The following is a 16,268-nucleotide window of genomic DNA, read 5'->3' as shown; positions in this document are numbered from 1 at the left end:
TACGCAACAGGATACTCAACCGTCGGCTGCCCAGATGAGAAAAGCATTACATCATCTGACATATACTCAAGAATGGAGGGAGGTGGGGTGCCTACATGGCTCAGTCGGCTGAGCTTTGAGCGTCTGACTCTTGATTTTGTTTCGGGTCATAATCCCAAGGGTCATGGGATCAAGCCTTGGGTCTGACTCTGCAGGGAGCGTGGAACCTACTTACGATTCTCTCTTTCTCTATTTCTCCCTCCGCCCTTCTCCCTGACTTGCACTCTCTCCCTCTCTCTCTCTCAAAAACAAACAAAACAGTACAGAAGAAGAAGAAGAAGAAGAAGAAGAAGAAGAAGAAGAAAGAAAGAAAGAAAGAAAGAAAGAAAGAAAGAAAAAAGCATGGAGGGAGGTGGTTCTAGGATCAGTTCAGTAGTTCTGTGAACACCGAGTAGTCAGAATACACCGAGGAGTGGGACCAGCACTGCGGTGTTCTCTGCTGTTCCCCTCATTGCTACAAGATGGCTGCCAAAGACCCAAACATGATGTCTTCACACCAGAGCACCCCAGCGACGAAGACAAGGAGGGGTCAGAAAGACTTATTATTCTCATGGATCTCCCTTTTTTATTATAAAGGAAAACTTTTTCCAGAGGCCTCCAGCAGAGTTCTACTTAGGTTTCATTGGCTGAATTGAGTCACATGCCCATCCCAAAGCCGGTCTCAGGCGCCAGCTTCCACGTTTCTTCTCTGGGTGTTCCCTCTGTTTGCAATAGTTTTCTCTCACACCTTTGCCAATGACGATCCTATGTACCACAATGGAGGACCATCATAACTCGTATTCATCCACAACAAGTGCAGTCCACCCCAGTATTGCCATTTGGTAAACTCACAAACGCAATTTGCAAGAGAGGTGGTCTAGCATGGCAGCTGAAAGCAAGGACTCTGAAGCCACCCCGGAAGTATTTGATTCCTGCCTCCAGTATCCACCAGGTATATGACCTTGGGCACATCACTTGGTCTTTCTGGGCCTCAGTCTCGTCATCTGTAAAATGAGATAATAACGGCATGTACCTCATAGCATTAGTTAAGGGTTGAGTTTTCGTGAAAAATGACGTTAGTGTTTGCTACATAGTAAATGCCATTTGTGTGCTCTTATTTTCTTATTAAACTATCCCTTTCGTTACTGAGATCCTAGATTAGAGGGCTAACAGACTGGTTAGATCAGTCAATCATATGACAGTTATGAAAATTGAGGTGTAGAGAGCTTAAAACTGACTTTTTCAAGGTCACAAGGACAATTTATTTTAAAAAAATTTTTAATGTTTATTTATTTTTGAGAAAGAGAGAGACAGACAGAGCATGAGTGGGAGAGGAGCAGAGAGAGAGGGAGACACAGAATCCAAGCAGGCTGCAGGCTCCGAGTCGTCAGCACAGAGCCTGACACAGGGCTCAAACTCACAGACCAAGAAATCATGGCCTGAGCCAAAGTCGGATGCTTAACCAACTGAGCCACCCAGGTGCCCCCCAAAGGACAATTTAACACTCTTGGCAGGTCATTAAAATATGGACATTTTGATGTCGAGGGTATGCTTTGGGAAACTTTGGGAAATGTTTCTGAGCCTCTGGATCAAGGGACTGCACTATGGCCATCAAAATCCCAAGGGAGCATATTAAAAATTAGGATTCCTGGACCCCACTTCAGACTCCCTGAATCAGGCTTTCTATTTGTAAGGCTCAAATCTGCTCCTTGAACAAACTTCCCGGGTGATTTATGAATAGAAATGGGTTGGTACCCACTGCTAAAGGGGTTGGCATTTCCTTCAGACAGAGGACTCCTATGGGCAAGACCAAGGACAGGGAGAAGCATGCCTTTAAGGACCAAGGCTGACCTCCAGGGGACATGAAGTTAGACTTAGACAGGCAGGCACAAGGTAATGATCTCTTGGCTGTAGCTCAGCCACTGTCAGTCAGAACCATATAGAATTTTAGAGGATGAGAAGTTTGGCCAATGCTATGAATTTTCTTGAAGGGTTCATGTTGAGGAAGGAGACCAAATGGAAAAGGGCAACTCTCCAAAACCTGCCTACCACTCAGCAATCAATCCTGGACATTTTTTTCAGGGCTAATTTCATGTAAAATGTCACTGGGGAGGGGCACCTGGGTGGCTCAGTCGGTTAAGCATCTGACTTCGGCTCAGGTCGTGATCTTGTGGTTCGTGAGTTCGAGCCCCATGTTGGGCTCTCTGCTGTCATTATGGATTCTCTGTTTCCCTCTCTCTCTCTCTCTCTGCTCCTCCCCCACTTGTGCTTACTCTCTCTCTCTCTCTCTCACAAAAATAAACAAACATTTTTAAAAAAGAAGTAAAATGTCACTGGGGATCGTAGGACAACTTGGAGGACAAATGAAACAAAAGACCTCCATTTTAGTTTTCTGTCACCGCACAACAGATTACCACAAATTTAGTAGCTGAAAACAGCACATATTTATGATCTCACAGCTCCTGTGGGCCAGGAGTGGGAGCAGAGCTCAGCTGGGTCCTGTGCTTCCCAGGCTACAATCAAGGTGTCCTCTGGAGTTGAGGTCTAATCTAAAAGTTCCGCCAGGGAAGAGTCTGCCTCCGAGCTTACTTAGGTGGTTGTTGGCCACATTCAGTTCCTTAAAGAGTTGTTGCATTGAGGGTCTCAGTTCCTTGTTGGCTATTAGCCAAAGGGTGCTCTCAGTTCCTGGACATATGGGCGTCTCCGACTTCCATATGGCCACTTACTTCATCAAAGCCAGCAAAGGTGTCTGCCACCATAAGGGAAGTGACAGTCTTTTGTGACCTAACCGTAGAAGTGCAGTCTGATCACATGACCTAATCAATGTTGCCATGTTCTATTGGCTCGAAGCAAGTTACTCAAGGAAAGGGGGATTATACAAGGCCATGAATACTAGGACGTGGGGGTCCCTGGGAACTTCCATATTAAGAGTTTTCTCTGTCAGTGAAATGGATTGAAACCATTGAACAGAACTGTAGAAGATGCAAATACGTTATGTGGGCTGGATATATGGATATATATTCATCTATATATATATCTATCATCTCTCAAGTTATGTTACTATATTAGCTAGACATGAAATACTGCCATTTATTCATGAAATATTACCAATGACTGGCTAGAGTTAGGTGTTTCCAGTCATACTAGATGACTAAAACAGGGGGACTGCCCTCAAGAGGATTTTAGTCCAAAAGGAGAGAGAAATTATTATAATACCTGCTGTTAAATTTCTATTGCCAAAATCCTCACTCGGAAGACACCTCTGGAAGTGAGAGCACAGGATCTCCTCAGGGCTTCCATTAAATGCAAATATATTGCCCCAGGAGGGAGAACCCAAGTGATGTATTTCAACAAGATTTGGCTGATGGTCACAGAACAGTTATAAGTAGAAACACAAACTGAGACGCAGTGACCGACTAGTGGTGGTGACACTGTCCAGCTGTGGAAGGCTGTAGAAGGGCGCCCCCACGATGGGGGAAAAGGCTGTGGCAGAAAGTGCTGGAAAGGCATAGGCAGGCAATACCAAAGGGACCTTCTTTACCGATAATCCTGTTGGGGGTGGACTTCAGTTTCAGCCAAGGGGAAGTTAGCAAAGAAAAGTGTGTGATAAAATAGACACTCCTTTAGCCACGTCTCTCGCGTCTCAATGCAAAAGAGAGTATAAAACGGGGGTGGAGGGTCATTAATTGATTTTACGCATCCAATAAGTGTTGAATGCCTTCTCTGTGTGAAGCATGCGGGCCCTGTCTCTACTCCTGTGTGGCTTGTTATGACCACGAGCAAGATAAGTCCACGCCCCCCGCCCCCCGTAACACATGGGGAGAATCATTCCACAGCTCGCATGGGAACCCTGCCAAACGGGATAAAATATGGCCCAATCCTCCTTGCACGGAGCATTCTGTGAGAGAACAATGAGAGAAGCCAGCCTGACGTTTATCAAGTGGGGGCCTCAGGTGCAAAGCGCTTCTTGGAAAGAGAGCAAGGAGAGAGGAGGCTGAGGGTTGGAAAAAGTATTTCATAATGGTGCTGAAGGGACTGCTTTTCTGAAGGGTTTTAACATGTTCCCTGAACTCTAATTGGTATGGGAGAATCTGGGACACAGCGATGAACAGACCATCTGTCTGAAAGGAGGTATGAGGCTTGCCTCCCGGTGCCAGGCCAGGGCAGGACACCCGGCTCGCTCTGGGCCAGGAAGATGAAAGACACAGGTCTCTAGCTGAGGTCTTGAGCAGAATTAACCACTTTATGATCTCCAAAAATCACAGCTGGAGGAACAGAGGAGAGAATTGCTTGCCCTGAGCTACCCACTTCTTGTTCTATTTTAAGCACCTAAGTATTCTTTATGAATACTACAAGTTATCTATCTCACATCCGATCACTTTTTAACCTTGCTGATACGGCCCTTCAAATTCATGACAGCTCATGGAAACCCCATATGCAAACGAAGAGTGCCCAAACCAGTGTCTTTGATGGAGATCAGCCTCCCAAACTCAGGGTCATCAGCCTTGGGGTGCAAGCGCTCTTGAAATTCGGTTCATGGTGGAAATGCTTCAAGACAGAGGCTGTACCCCTGGCATTCAGAGCCTCATGGATGAGGCTAGAATTCATCTAGGATACATCTAGAATGGGCATCTAATCCCAAGGGCTCTGGAGGGAGGAATTTGAAACTTCAACAGAGCTTAGAAACCTGGAGACTCTAATCACAGTGCAAAACTCAAGATCTAATGAGGTGGGAAGGTGTTTCTCTATTACTGGAAGAACCAGAGCTCTCTCTTGGGACGAACACTACCATCTGTGACAATGTGTGCGGGGCTGGGGGAGAGACACAACCCGGTGGGGGTCTTTTCCTGAGATTGTGCTCATGATTCTTCCTTCGTTTATCGTTTCCCTTCTGTCAGAGGATAGAGATATACATGACACATGTCACACTTCACTGTGCTGAGTTTATGTGATGTCATGATTTGTTTGATTTCACATTCCTAACGGTCACCTCCCCCCAATAGTTTTTTTCTCCTGGAACATGAGGGCACCACATTAACCACTGTCAGGGTTGCCTGCCACATGAGTAATCAGGGGGAGGGTTAGGATGCAGAGAGGATACTGGATGTAGAAAATGAGGAATCTCTGAATTTCAGGATAAGATGTGGCTTGGAGATGCTCTGCTACAATCCTTTCATCTCAGAAACCAAGGTAGGTAATTTGCCCTGGTCACAATAAACAAGGAACCAAACCTAAGACACCATGCAAGGTGTATCCGGCCCCAAGCCTACATTCCTTCCCCATGCTGGGGTGTCCTTGGGAAGTTCAGAAATTGACCCCCTGGAGAGATTCAAGCATCAAACACATTTGTTCTCAGACCTTTGCAATGACCACTTTCTACCTGAGGTTGTAAATTGCTGCCCTTCCCTCCAATGGGTATTCGTGTCCTGACTCTTATTGTGTCACTTGTCTGGTGTGTCCCCCCCCCCTGCCCCACCACCAGCCGTCTTCTGAGCCTCAACAGATAAGGAGATGCTTGTCCAGTTGAAGTGAACCCCTTGGTGGCAGAGTACCCACCCATCCCTCTATCATAACTTTCTTTATGGTAATCTTACGACCAGTTCTTACACACACACACACACACACACACACACACACACACACAGAAATGAACTCTAGTTAACAATATGAATCTCAATTGAAGGAGTTGCAAATATTTCAAAAGCAAAAAATAGATTTTTATTTCACAGAGCAGAGCTGATCTGGAAATAATCTGGTTTCGATATGCCTCTAGCGTAACCCTTCAAATATAAGACCCCTGCAGAACTCACTATCTCTAATTTCTTTTGTTGCAATTTTCCAATAAAATCTGGCAGTGGCCCAAGTTCTCAGAGGACTAATAAGGATAAGAATGTCCCTGATTTTCCTTCAAAATGAGAAATCATTTCAACGTGAGGCGTCCGGCCACAACTGGGACAATCCCCATGGGTCTCTGGATTTCAGGAAGGGGACCGGGCCTCTCTCTGGCCATCCCTACAGCCTCCCAGACTTATAATTATGTAGTCAGCAGCCCAGAATTGTGGCCTACTTAGTTTTCTCTAAAAGCACTTAAGGACAGTTTAATGAAAGGAAAGAGCAGCAAAGAAAGGGAAAAACGCTTTTTTTAGGAACAGAACAAAGTATCATGTTTTCTTCTCTCTCTCTCTCTCCTTTTTCCCTTTTTGCAATATTTCTCCTCAGAGAAAATTATAGTCTTTAAAGCCAGCAATGTGCTCTGTATGTTTTGCTTATTACAGTGGTTAAAACGAGAACCATGGGTGATGGGGTATCATTATAACATTCTTGATACCCCTGATATATTTGTGCAAACAGAGTTGCGGGCAGTGCATGCACAGTGATGAGCCCGTGTTGTCTGGAGAAGTCGCTCCTCGTTTTGGCTTATTTGCACAGCCTCTTGCTTTTCTCTGGAATCCATAGTTTGTATTTCTTTCTACAGTCTCGGCCCTCTCCAGACTCCACGTTTCCTTTCACATATCTCCTTTTCCACTCCCTCAAGCAGCATTGACATGTGTCCACCCCAAACAATTTGCAAAGGAAATGGTTCAAGTTAGAAATGGAGTAAAATGGAGGCCGTAAGTCCAAAGGTAGGATTGATTTCTAGTTGTTCTTGCCTCATGCCGTTTGGTTTGTATCCGTGGCCTTCCTTATTTTCCTGTCAGGAGACTCTCAGAAAGACAGCCCTCTTTCCTATATAGGGCGCCCAAGACCAAAAAGTTAAAAAAAAAAAAAGCCAAAATCACAGCACCATTCGATGACAATGCTGCCATGGGACACAAAAGAATAACACCTTTCTCCAATCTATTCCCTGCTCTAAAAATGCTTACAATGCACAGAAAGTAAGACATAGGCCATTAATAGGGCAAGACAGGTCAAGGGCCAGAGGCATTCGGAGGAGAAATGGCCTTCTGAAAGCTAGAGAATTCTAGAAGTTTTTCTGGAGGAGCTGGACCCTGAAGGATGGCTGGGGCTCCAGAAACGCAGCCGGAAGTGATGCACACTTTCAGTGAGAAGGAGCAGTAAACTGGAAAGGCAGGTCAGGCAAGCCACCATTGTTCTGTGGGTCAGTTGAACTCTGGGAGGACCGTCGGACTCTCCGTAAAGAAGCTTTCTAAATAGGCATTATTTTTATTCCGTATTGACTAGTTTTCCCACTTTGTTGGCCTCTGGTGCTAATAATGCAGATTTTGTGAGTTTGAGCCCTCTTCTTAAGATTTTGTTTCTACTTGGTCATTGGATTCTGTTTGGGGACACAAACACTTTGGAAATCTGACAGAAGTTGTGGGCTCTCTCCCAGAAAAATTGACATAGACACAAAGTTATGCTTGTGGTTTTAGGGAACCCCTGAAGCCTCATGAAACCGAGGTTAAAATGCCTTGACTGGAGGTGCCTGGGTGGCTCAGGCTGTTGAGTGCCCAGCTCTCGATTTTGGCTCAGGTCATGGTCCCAGGGTCGTGGGACATCAGCCTCCTTGCTGAAAGTGGAGCCTGCTTGGAAATTTCTCTCTCTCTTTCTCTCTCTCAAATAAAATAAAAATCAAAATAAAGAATTTTTTAAAAATGCCTTGACCGAACCATCCCTGAGGGATACTTGATTTTTATTCATCTCAGTAACCCAATGCCAACACAGCAGTTGGTCAATAAAGGCCGAATGGACTGTATAAGAATGAATTCTGTATCTCCCTTACTTTTTGGGCCCTAGAGACCTTCATCAGTCAGCCTTCCATGGGCCTCAGACTCAAGTGACCTGCTGATCCCAGTGCTTGTGTGGAAAACTCTCATAGACCTGCTCACTGTGGCTTATCCCCTACCCACCCCCCGCCCCCCAGTATCCAAGAACTTGTTCTTTCCTTGAACCCATCTTCTCATCTTGCTTCTTAACCTCCTAGAGGTGGGCTCTGTCTGCCATTTAGGACGGTGGTCAACCAGCTGATGAACTCCATGCCAGCGGGCTAAAGGGAGAGCGATACATAAGCCTCTCATCACCCCCCCTCCCATTTCTGTCCCAGGTAGAGCCCATCCATGTTCTTCATGGCTCTTTCTGGAGGCAGCACCTCTATCTATTTTCTGATCCCGAAGTGTCTCCAATGAGGGGAATTGAAGACTTGTAAAACGGGATGCGTGTTCTGGGAACCTGGAGAAGGTGATCTGTGGCACAGCGAAGCTGGTAGCACCCCTCTGGTCCCATTTCGTGTTAAGAAAGATTATCCAAAATCTGGAAATGGCACAAAAGATTAGCTGGTTCCCTTCCAGAGTCGTACTAAAGTGTTGTCTCACAAGCCTTCCTAAGAAATCTCTGATTCTGTCCTTGAGGACATAGCCTTTTTGACTTATTATTTAATATTGATGAAGAGCCCGTCTGTTGTGAAGTTAGATGTTAACTTATGGAAGATTGATAAATCATGTATAATTTTTATCTGCGAGAAATGCAAGCACTACCTGCCTAATAGGAAACATAACTTCAAAGCTTTTATTGTTCTGTTGAACATTAACTGCTGTTGTATTTAAAGTTTCTTTTTTTCAGCCATCTCTTGCATTGACTGTAATTACTACAGTCTCTTTTATTCTCTTTGAAACTAGCCTAAGCATCTCGCAGCTTTCCTGGTTGGGTTCAATAAATCCTTGACTTGTGCTCACTCTACCGTTGTATGGGAATTATGATTTTAGTTTTTTTGAAAACTAAGAACTAAAACTATCAGCTACATTTCGGCCATGGGCAGAGGCCAGCGTCAGAGACATGTCAACACCCAGCTAGAGTGGCACTTCTCAGACTCTGGTGTACATTAGAATCATCTGGGGATCTTGTTAAAATGCAGATTCTGATTCTGTAGTTCTGGAGTGGGGCGCTTCTCATGAGCCCTCGGGTAATGCTGACTTATGCTGGCCCATGGACAGCATGTTAGTGAGCTTGTTGGATGCAAACAGCTTTCACCAAAGACTGAATGAATCCGTGAACTTCCGTTCCCCGCTCCCTTAGGGGCAGAGGAACCAACCCAAGAGATAGTCCAGACTACCAAAGATCTGAGCTTAAGTGGGGAGTTTCTGGGAACTTTGGGGTAGGTTTAAGTGTGTGTCGAGGGGTGTGGGTCGGAGGGTGGGGCAACATAAAGGAAATGAAGTGATTCATGCTCCACAGTGATTGCATGAGAGAAACCCAATCTCCCCACTGCAAAGGGGAACGTCCAACTCAGAGCGCCGTTCTCCAAGCAACACAGCCTCCACCCTCTCCTGACAGGACCCACCCAGACTGTTCCTCAGGGAACCCTCCAGGGCTGTCAAACACTTGGGCGGTTCTCAGACTGCGTGTTTTCTATGGCAGTTGGGCTGTTTGCACCTCCTTTGGGAAGAGGAGAGGTGGGTCCCTTTTGTTTTCTGTGGGCACATTTCAATACCTTGGTGGCCTGACTCTGCTCTGCTGCATGCTTCGTGCATCATGGGGCACTAGTATTTTTAATCCTTCACATTTCTTGGAAACACACAGACCTCAGAGACTCCAAGAAACACACAGTTGGTTTAGTTCACTCCTAACCAGGGGCCTCTACCAAAACGAAGAGGTGTGTGCTCCCAGGGACAATGGAGAGCTTGGTTCTGGCTCTCAGAGGTCTGCTCGTGGGCTGGCCTGCCCTGAGATGGGAAGGCAAAAGAGAACAAGAGAAAGAGAGAGGAAAGGAAGGAGAGGGTGGAAGGAAGAAAGGAAGGCAGCCGTGGGAGGGAGGGGAGTGTCCATGAAAGAGCTGTCCTTTTTTCTGAGAATTATGTTCCGCCTTTTTGGAGGTGGTGTTAAATGTTTTCATTGAGATGATATTGGTTGGAGATGACTGATGTTTTGTTTTTGCTTTTTATGACCTCATTCAGTAAAGTAAAAAGTTGGCAGTCCCAGGTTGGTCCCCCAGTTCGAGGGGAAATTGTTCTCCTCTGGAGAGCCACACCCCCAAGAACCACTTACCCTGGGTTCTCAGACTGCAGATGCAACTCCGTCTAGTGTGTGGGTCCCATCCTCCAGCTGTCCCAGGACTGGCGGTATGGGGGGCAGGTCACGTCCTCCCTCCTCCTGCCCTCACCAGTCTGCTCAGAGGGAGGCAACGCCTGACGGAGCATCTTCCGGCAGTGGATTCACATGAGTTTGGAGACTGGGAGTGAGTTGGAGTCTGAAGATGGGGGAGCGAGTCTTGATTCTGCCACTTCTGTGGGAACTTTTGCAAGTGGGGGGAATCTTTTTGAAGCTGGGAAAATCTTCCAGACTGGCCAAGAGAATAAAATCAGTAACATATACGAAGAGCTCCATAAAACGTAATATGAAAGAGCTGTGAAAATATAATCTATTGTCACACAATCCTTCACTCTCTCTTACCAAATTTCCACACGCAAATGAAACGCTGTTGGGTGGACAGCTAAGGTTTCTGGCTCACTTGTGCCCGCTTTGGGTGTGGGATACAGTTCAATGATCTCAGACCCAAACAGTCTGATTTTTTTCAATTATTTATTAGATTTTATTAATCTGGGTTCTGTCAGAGCCTCGAGAGCTATCCGGGTAATTCAAAGGCATATATCCAAAGTCAGTAACCATTATTTCCAGAAATTGAGGTAGAGAAAAGATATCTAACCTAACTAGGTCAGTTACAGCTTATGAAATGCTCTGATATTATAATCTCATTTAACTCTAAAAGAATTGAGGATTACTGTTCCCAATCACACATGAAAACCAGAGATTCTAGAGATTAATTTACTGCCCAAATTCATACCATCAGAGTGGATGCTAACCTCGTTCAGGTTGACTGAGAAGCTCTGCTTTTTAGCCCTCAGTACCCCATGCTATGGAAGGACCAACACTAAATCCCAACTCGCTCACCATGGGGGAACGTCTTCCAATAAAGCACCAACAATCAGACTGTCCCATCTTTACCACTTACGGAAAATGCAACTCGGGACCCATCCTTTCTGATAGGTCCTATACAGTTCGAAGAAGAAATATGACATCTTCTCAAATAATTCCCAGGGAAGTGATTACAAAAAAATAAAAGCCAAAGCACAAATATTTTGCATTTGTAAAAATGACAGTCACTAACTTTTTCTAGTGAGTGAACTCATCATTAGCCAAGGCTTACTCTTTGTGCCAAAACTGAAATAAAATGCAGTGTAACTTAGTTTCCTTGGTAAGGTTGGGAGATGGAACTGTTCATAGCTGAAGGGTTAAATAAAATATTTTTATACTGTTCATGTTGAACATGAGCTAGCTCCCTGGACTAATATTGGACATTCTCCCTTCAGTGTGCGTTAGATGTAATATATGCATCTGTTACTGATGTTAAACATCTAATTAGGGGAGTGGAAATATAATATAATAAAGACATGTATATATGAGGAAAACTGAACTCCAAAATGCTTTAAATTACAACATGATGCCTTCCACTTTATTTAATCAAGTCCTTTCTTATAACTCAGTTAAAATGAGAGGGAAGAGAAGAGAGAGAGGGAAAGTAATACTAAAATTTATTCCTAATTTTAACTCTGAAGTATACAATAATCACTGTGATTTGGTGAAATAGTTTGAAGTTTCCAAAGCAAAAAAAAAAAGAATAGTTTCTGTGTTTTTCTTACAAGGCCTCTCTTCAAAAAGATAAATACAGAAACCTTACCTTAATCATTCTAATATTCCAACCCAGGGAAGTTAAGATGGTTGGTAATGCCAACACGTAGGCTGTCGAAATAGGCATGGGCCAGTGGCGGCAGATCTGAATGGCAAGGGTCAGTGCCAGAAGGGTTGCCGTAGCTCTCAAAAACTCAGAGACAAAACAAATTCAACGGACCAAGTGTTTCCATTACACCCGGCTGGGTGGCCCAAGTCAGATTAAAAGAGCCATATGTCTGCTTCTAGATGTTGGAGCACGTGTGACTGAAAACTGGGAGGAAGAAGCAGCAAACACAATTTGCGTACCTAAAAGGTCCTCGATCTTGTCCTTCTCACAAGCCGCCTCCCTTTCTTCCTTCACACCCCTCCTGCCCCTACGTCACCAAAAGGCTTCTGGTGGCTTCCGGAAGCGATTCCGCCCCATGTAGTGGTAGTGAAGGCCACACCTCCTCCTTCAGTGCCTCTCTGTCTTCGATACAGAAAACTTGCAGCTCAAGGGAGATGTGCTAGAACGGGGGTCAGCAAACCATCCCTGTCTTGTAAATACAGTTATATTGGAACTTGGCGTGCTATTTGTTTACATAACGTCTAGGTTTGCTTCGACCCTACAAAGACAGAGTTGAGTGGCTACCACCAAGATCCCACGGTCCACAAAGGGTGAAATACTTACTCTCTCATTCTTTATAGAAAAAGTTTGGATTGGGTCTTCTGGGTAGCTCAGTCTGTTAAGTGTCTGATTGCAGCTCAGGTCATGGTCTCATGGCTCGTGAGTTCAAGCCCCCCATCGGGCTCTGTGCTGACAGCTCAGAGCCTGGAGCCTGCTTCAGATTTTATCTCCGTCTCTCTATTCTCTTCCCCAGATCACTCTCTGTCTCTCTCTCAAAACTCAATAAACGTGGGGCGCCTGGGTGGCTCAGTCGGTTGGGCGGCCGACTTCGGCTCAGGTCATGATCTCACGGTCCGTGAGTTCGAGCCCCACGTCGGGCTCTGTGCTGACAGCTCAGAGCCTGGAGCCTGTTTCAGATTCTGTGTCTCCCTCTCTCTCTGACCCTCCCCCATTCATGCTCTGTCTCTCTCTGTCTCAAAAATAAATAAACGTTAAAAGTTTATAAAAAAAAAAAAAAACTCAATAAACGTTAAAAATTTTTAAAAAATAAAAATAGAAAAAAAAAAAAAACCTTTGGATTGAACCCCGACTCAGTCTCTGCCCTGGCACTGAGCATGGAACCTAGTTAAGATTCAGATTCTCTCTCTTCCTCTCTGTCTTTACCTCTGCCCCTCCCCACCCCCACTCATGCACTTTCTCTCTCTCTCTCTCTCTCTCATTTTTTTTCTCTCAAATAAAAAGAAAAGAAAAGAAAAGAAAATGTTCGCCAACACTTGTACTAGAAAGAGCACCAGCCGCAGAACACCAAGATTGCCATTTTATAAACTCCAAAGCTCTGGCTCTCAACCCTTCTGTCACCCCAGCACAGAGGGGAAAAGACGTGTTCCCGTCAGTAATATCATCTTTACGTCTGTAGTGGAGATGCTCCCGGGACACACACATGTGAGAAAAAAAGATTTTCCGTGAAGCTAGTGAAATTTAAGCTTCAGATTCTCTCGCTTGCACAAAGCCTTGGAAGGAGCCCCGGTCATGTGTTCATATGGTTATATGTTTTAGCAATGTTTGCACAAACAAGATATGGAGGCCATCGTCTCTTTCCATTCCAGCTTTCCCTCCACCGATCTTCTCCATGTGCTGGATGGTGCCAGAAGGGATGTGGGAATTTTGTGAATCCGATTAAACAGAAGTTGAGCTGGGGACTAGGCGATATATCTAGTTTGAGTTTACTGGGACATACGTAGAGATAGATAGAAGCTATCATGGCCACGTCTCTTCATTGGTTATGTGATTGCCAGCCTTCCCAAGATGGGAATGATGCACACGAATCATTCCTAGTCCAACCACCCACTGTACTGCCCCACTGGTGTTGTGACTGTAACACAAAGGTGCAGGCATAGCTGTCCTCGTGCTAGATGAGCATGTCCCAGGGCACCCGTCACCGAATGTGTCAAATTGTGGGGGAGAAACGGTTTTGAGATGCGTGAAGCCAGAAGCTAGTCTATGGAAAAGTCCACCCTGTCGTACAGCTCGTATACGAAAGGCATTCGACAGATCTTCCCAAACCTGATGATAGTCTTAAAATGTTGAATGACACTATTAATTACAAGGTTGTGAAGCCAAAGAACACTTTACTTTCTATCAAAAATTTAAGGGGCGCCTGGGTGGCTTGGTCGGTTAAGCGTCCGACTTCGGCTCAGGTCATGATCTCACAGTCCGTGAGTTCGAGCCCCGTGTCGGGCTCTGGGCTGATGGCTCACAGCCTGGAGCCTGTTTCAGATTCTGTGTCTCCCTCTCTCTCTGCCCCTCCCCCGTTCATGCTCTGTCTCAAAAATAAATAGACGTTAAAAAAAAACAAATTTAAAAATTAAAAAAAATTTTTTTTTCTGATCACACGGAAGTTGGGATCAAATGATCTGTTTCCTTCAATAGACAATTATATAATAATGTTGCAATTATTTAAAAAGATCAAAAGGCGTGCAGCCGACAAATGTGGGAAAACTCGTGTTATAGGACGTGTCAAACAATTCATGAAAATAGCATGTTGTTTTCTGGATTTTGTGAGGTTTGTGGTCAGCTTTTTAAAATTAGCAGTGTCTTACGGTTTTATTTTTATTCTGAAACCATTCTGTACCCTTTTTCATAAATAGGGCCCCACAAATCGTATAAGCATTAGGCCCACAACACCTGGCCTATTGACATACTTGTACGCACTCAGTATATTATTAAAAAACAAGTTTTCTCCTCCTCTTCCTCCTCTTCCTCCTCCTCCTTCTTCTCCTTCTTTTTTGATGCTGGTCATCATAACCAACTATACTGATGCTATAGCCTAGTAATAGAGTAAGCTTTGCGGTTGAAGGGACACTTGGGTAGCTGTCTTTTAAGTATCTGACTCTTGCTTTCGGCTCAGGTCATGATCTCGCAGTTTGTGAGTTCAAGCCCCTCCGTTGGGCTCTGAGCCTGCTTGGAATTCTCTCCCTCTCTCTCTGCCCCTCCCCTGCTCACTCCCTCACTCTCTCTCTTTCTCTCAAAATAAATACATAAACATTAAGAAAAAATTGAAAGCTTTGCGGTTGAAGAACACTCCCTTAAAAATCCATACAAAGGAATTATTATCTTAAGCGAATCCATTTCTACATGGAGCTGTCTCATTCCAAGCTACCTAGCTGTGATGGGCTGGAGGGAATGAAAAGACCGTCCGTGTCAGAGCCCAGAGACCTGGATGTGAATCCTAACGGCACCTTTTCGCCTTGTGTCTTCCTGAGTGTGGTATTTAACTTTCTCGCGCCTCGGTTTCCATAGCTGTCAAACAGGGTAAATGGTACCAACTGCACTGGGTTGTTGAGAGGGTGAAATGAAGGACCGCACGGTAAAGGCAGAGCCCAGAACTTGGCCTACAGCAGGCCTGCTATGTGGCGGTTCCTTCCCTTCACCATCCGTATCCCCTGCGAGCCCCCAGCAGCTCCCGCGCAGAGAACACAGCTGGCAAAGAGACACTCAGAGGAAAGCCTCTGTAATTAATGTCATATTCACTCAATTTCAGGTCTAGACAATATTTTTCTAAAACAATTGCTTCCAAGGGCCAGTAATAAAAACAGAACAATGTCAGTCATCAGAACTCAGAAAGGGGAGGATAAATACTGCCTGACGGGTCCGTTCTAACTTTGATCCGAAATTCTGCATTCCTCTGGGGGACTTGTAGTAAATGATTTCCACACTTCTCCACGGCTGTTGGTCCTTGCTGTGCACAGCCCTGTGATTCGGGAACAAAAGACAGGAATTTGGGGGAGAAGATGGCCTTGGAACTGTCCTTGGGGGGATCCAGAAGTCTCAGTGACTAGGGTAGCAGGTCAATTGCCCTCCAGAGATCACTGCCCCAGATGCAGCGTGAGACAGGTATTCTGAAAACTCTGGGCAACCCCAAATCTATGACCTCAACCAGAGGTTGATTTCCCTAACCAGCATTCCAGGTTCTGAAATTCTCTTCTGTCTGTTACTTAGTTAGGGTTGACCCTACGAGCAGCTGCCTTTGCCCTGGAGTGACAGAGGAGAAGTTGAAAGGGGATTGCAATTGCCCCTGATATTGGGCCTGCTGAAGGGGGCTCTACTCTTCACCGCCCTCAGTCTTCCTTACTAGTCAGAAGCAGGAACTGTGGAAGGCACCAGTCACAGCCACCAAAGAGTCATGACTTTGAGAAGTACCATTTTGGGGACGTTCTCTGCCAATGACGTCCCCTGAAAATTGGTAAAGTTTTAGTGCAGGTGCTGGCCATTTAGATGTGTCCAGAAAAGTTTCCTCGCATCTCCTTCCATGGGAAGAGAGAGGGAGACTAGAAACAGAGAGAGATGGAGAGGCTGGCAAGAGGAAGAAAGAGAGAAAGATCCAGAGGGAGCTGCAGCGAGGCAGCTGGAGTCAGAGGCTGCGTGGTCTTTGTTACAGTGCAAAAGAATAAACCAAGACACTTGGGTAAATAGAATTCAG

This window comes from Leopardus geoffroyi, chromosome B2 (assembly GCF_018350155.1).
Source record: "Leopardus geoffroyi isolate Oge1 chromosome B2, O.geoffroyi_Oge1_pat1.0, whole genome shotgun sequence".
Lineage (NCBI taxonomy): Eukaryota > Metazoa > Chordata > Mammalia > Carnivora > Felidae > Leopardus > Leopardus geoffroyi.
Note: the sequence above shows the minus strand (reverse complement) of the source record.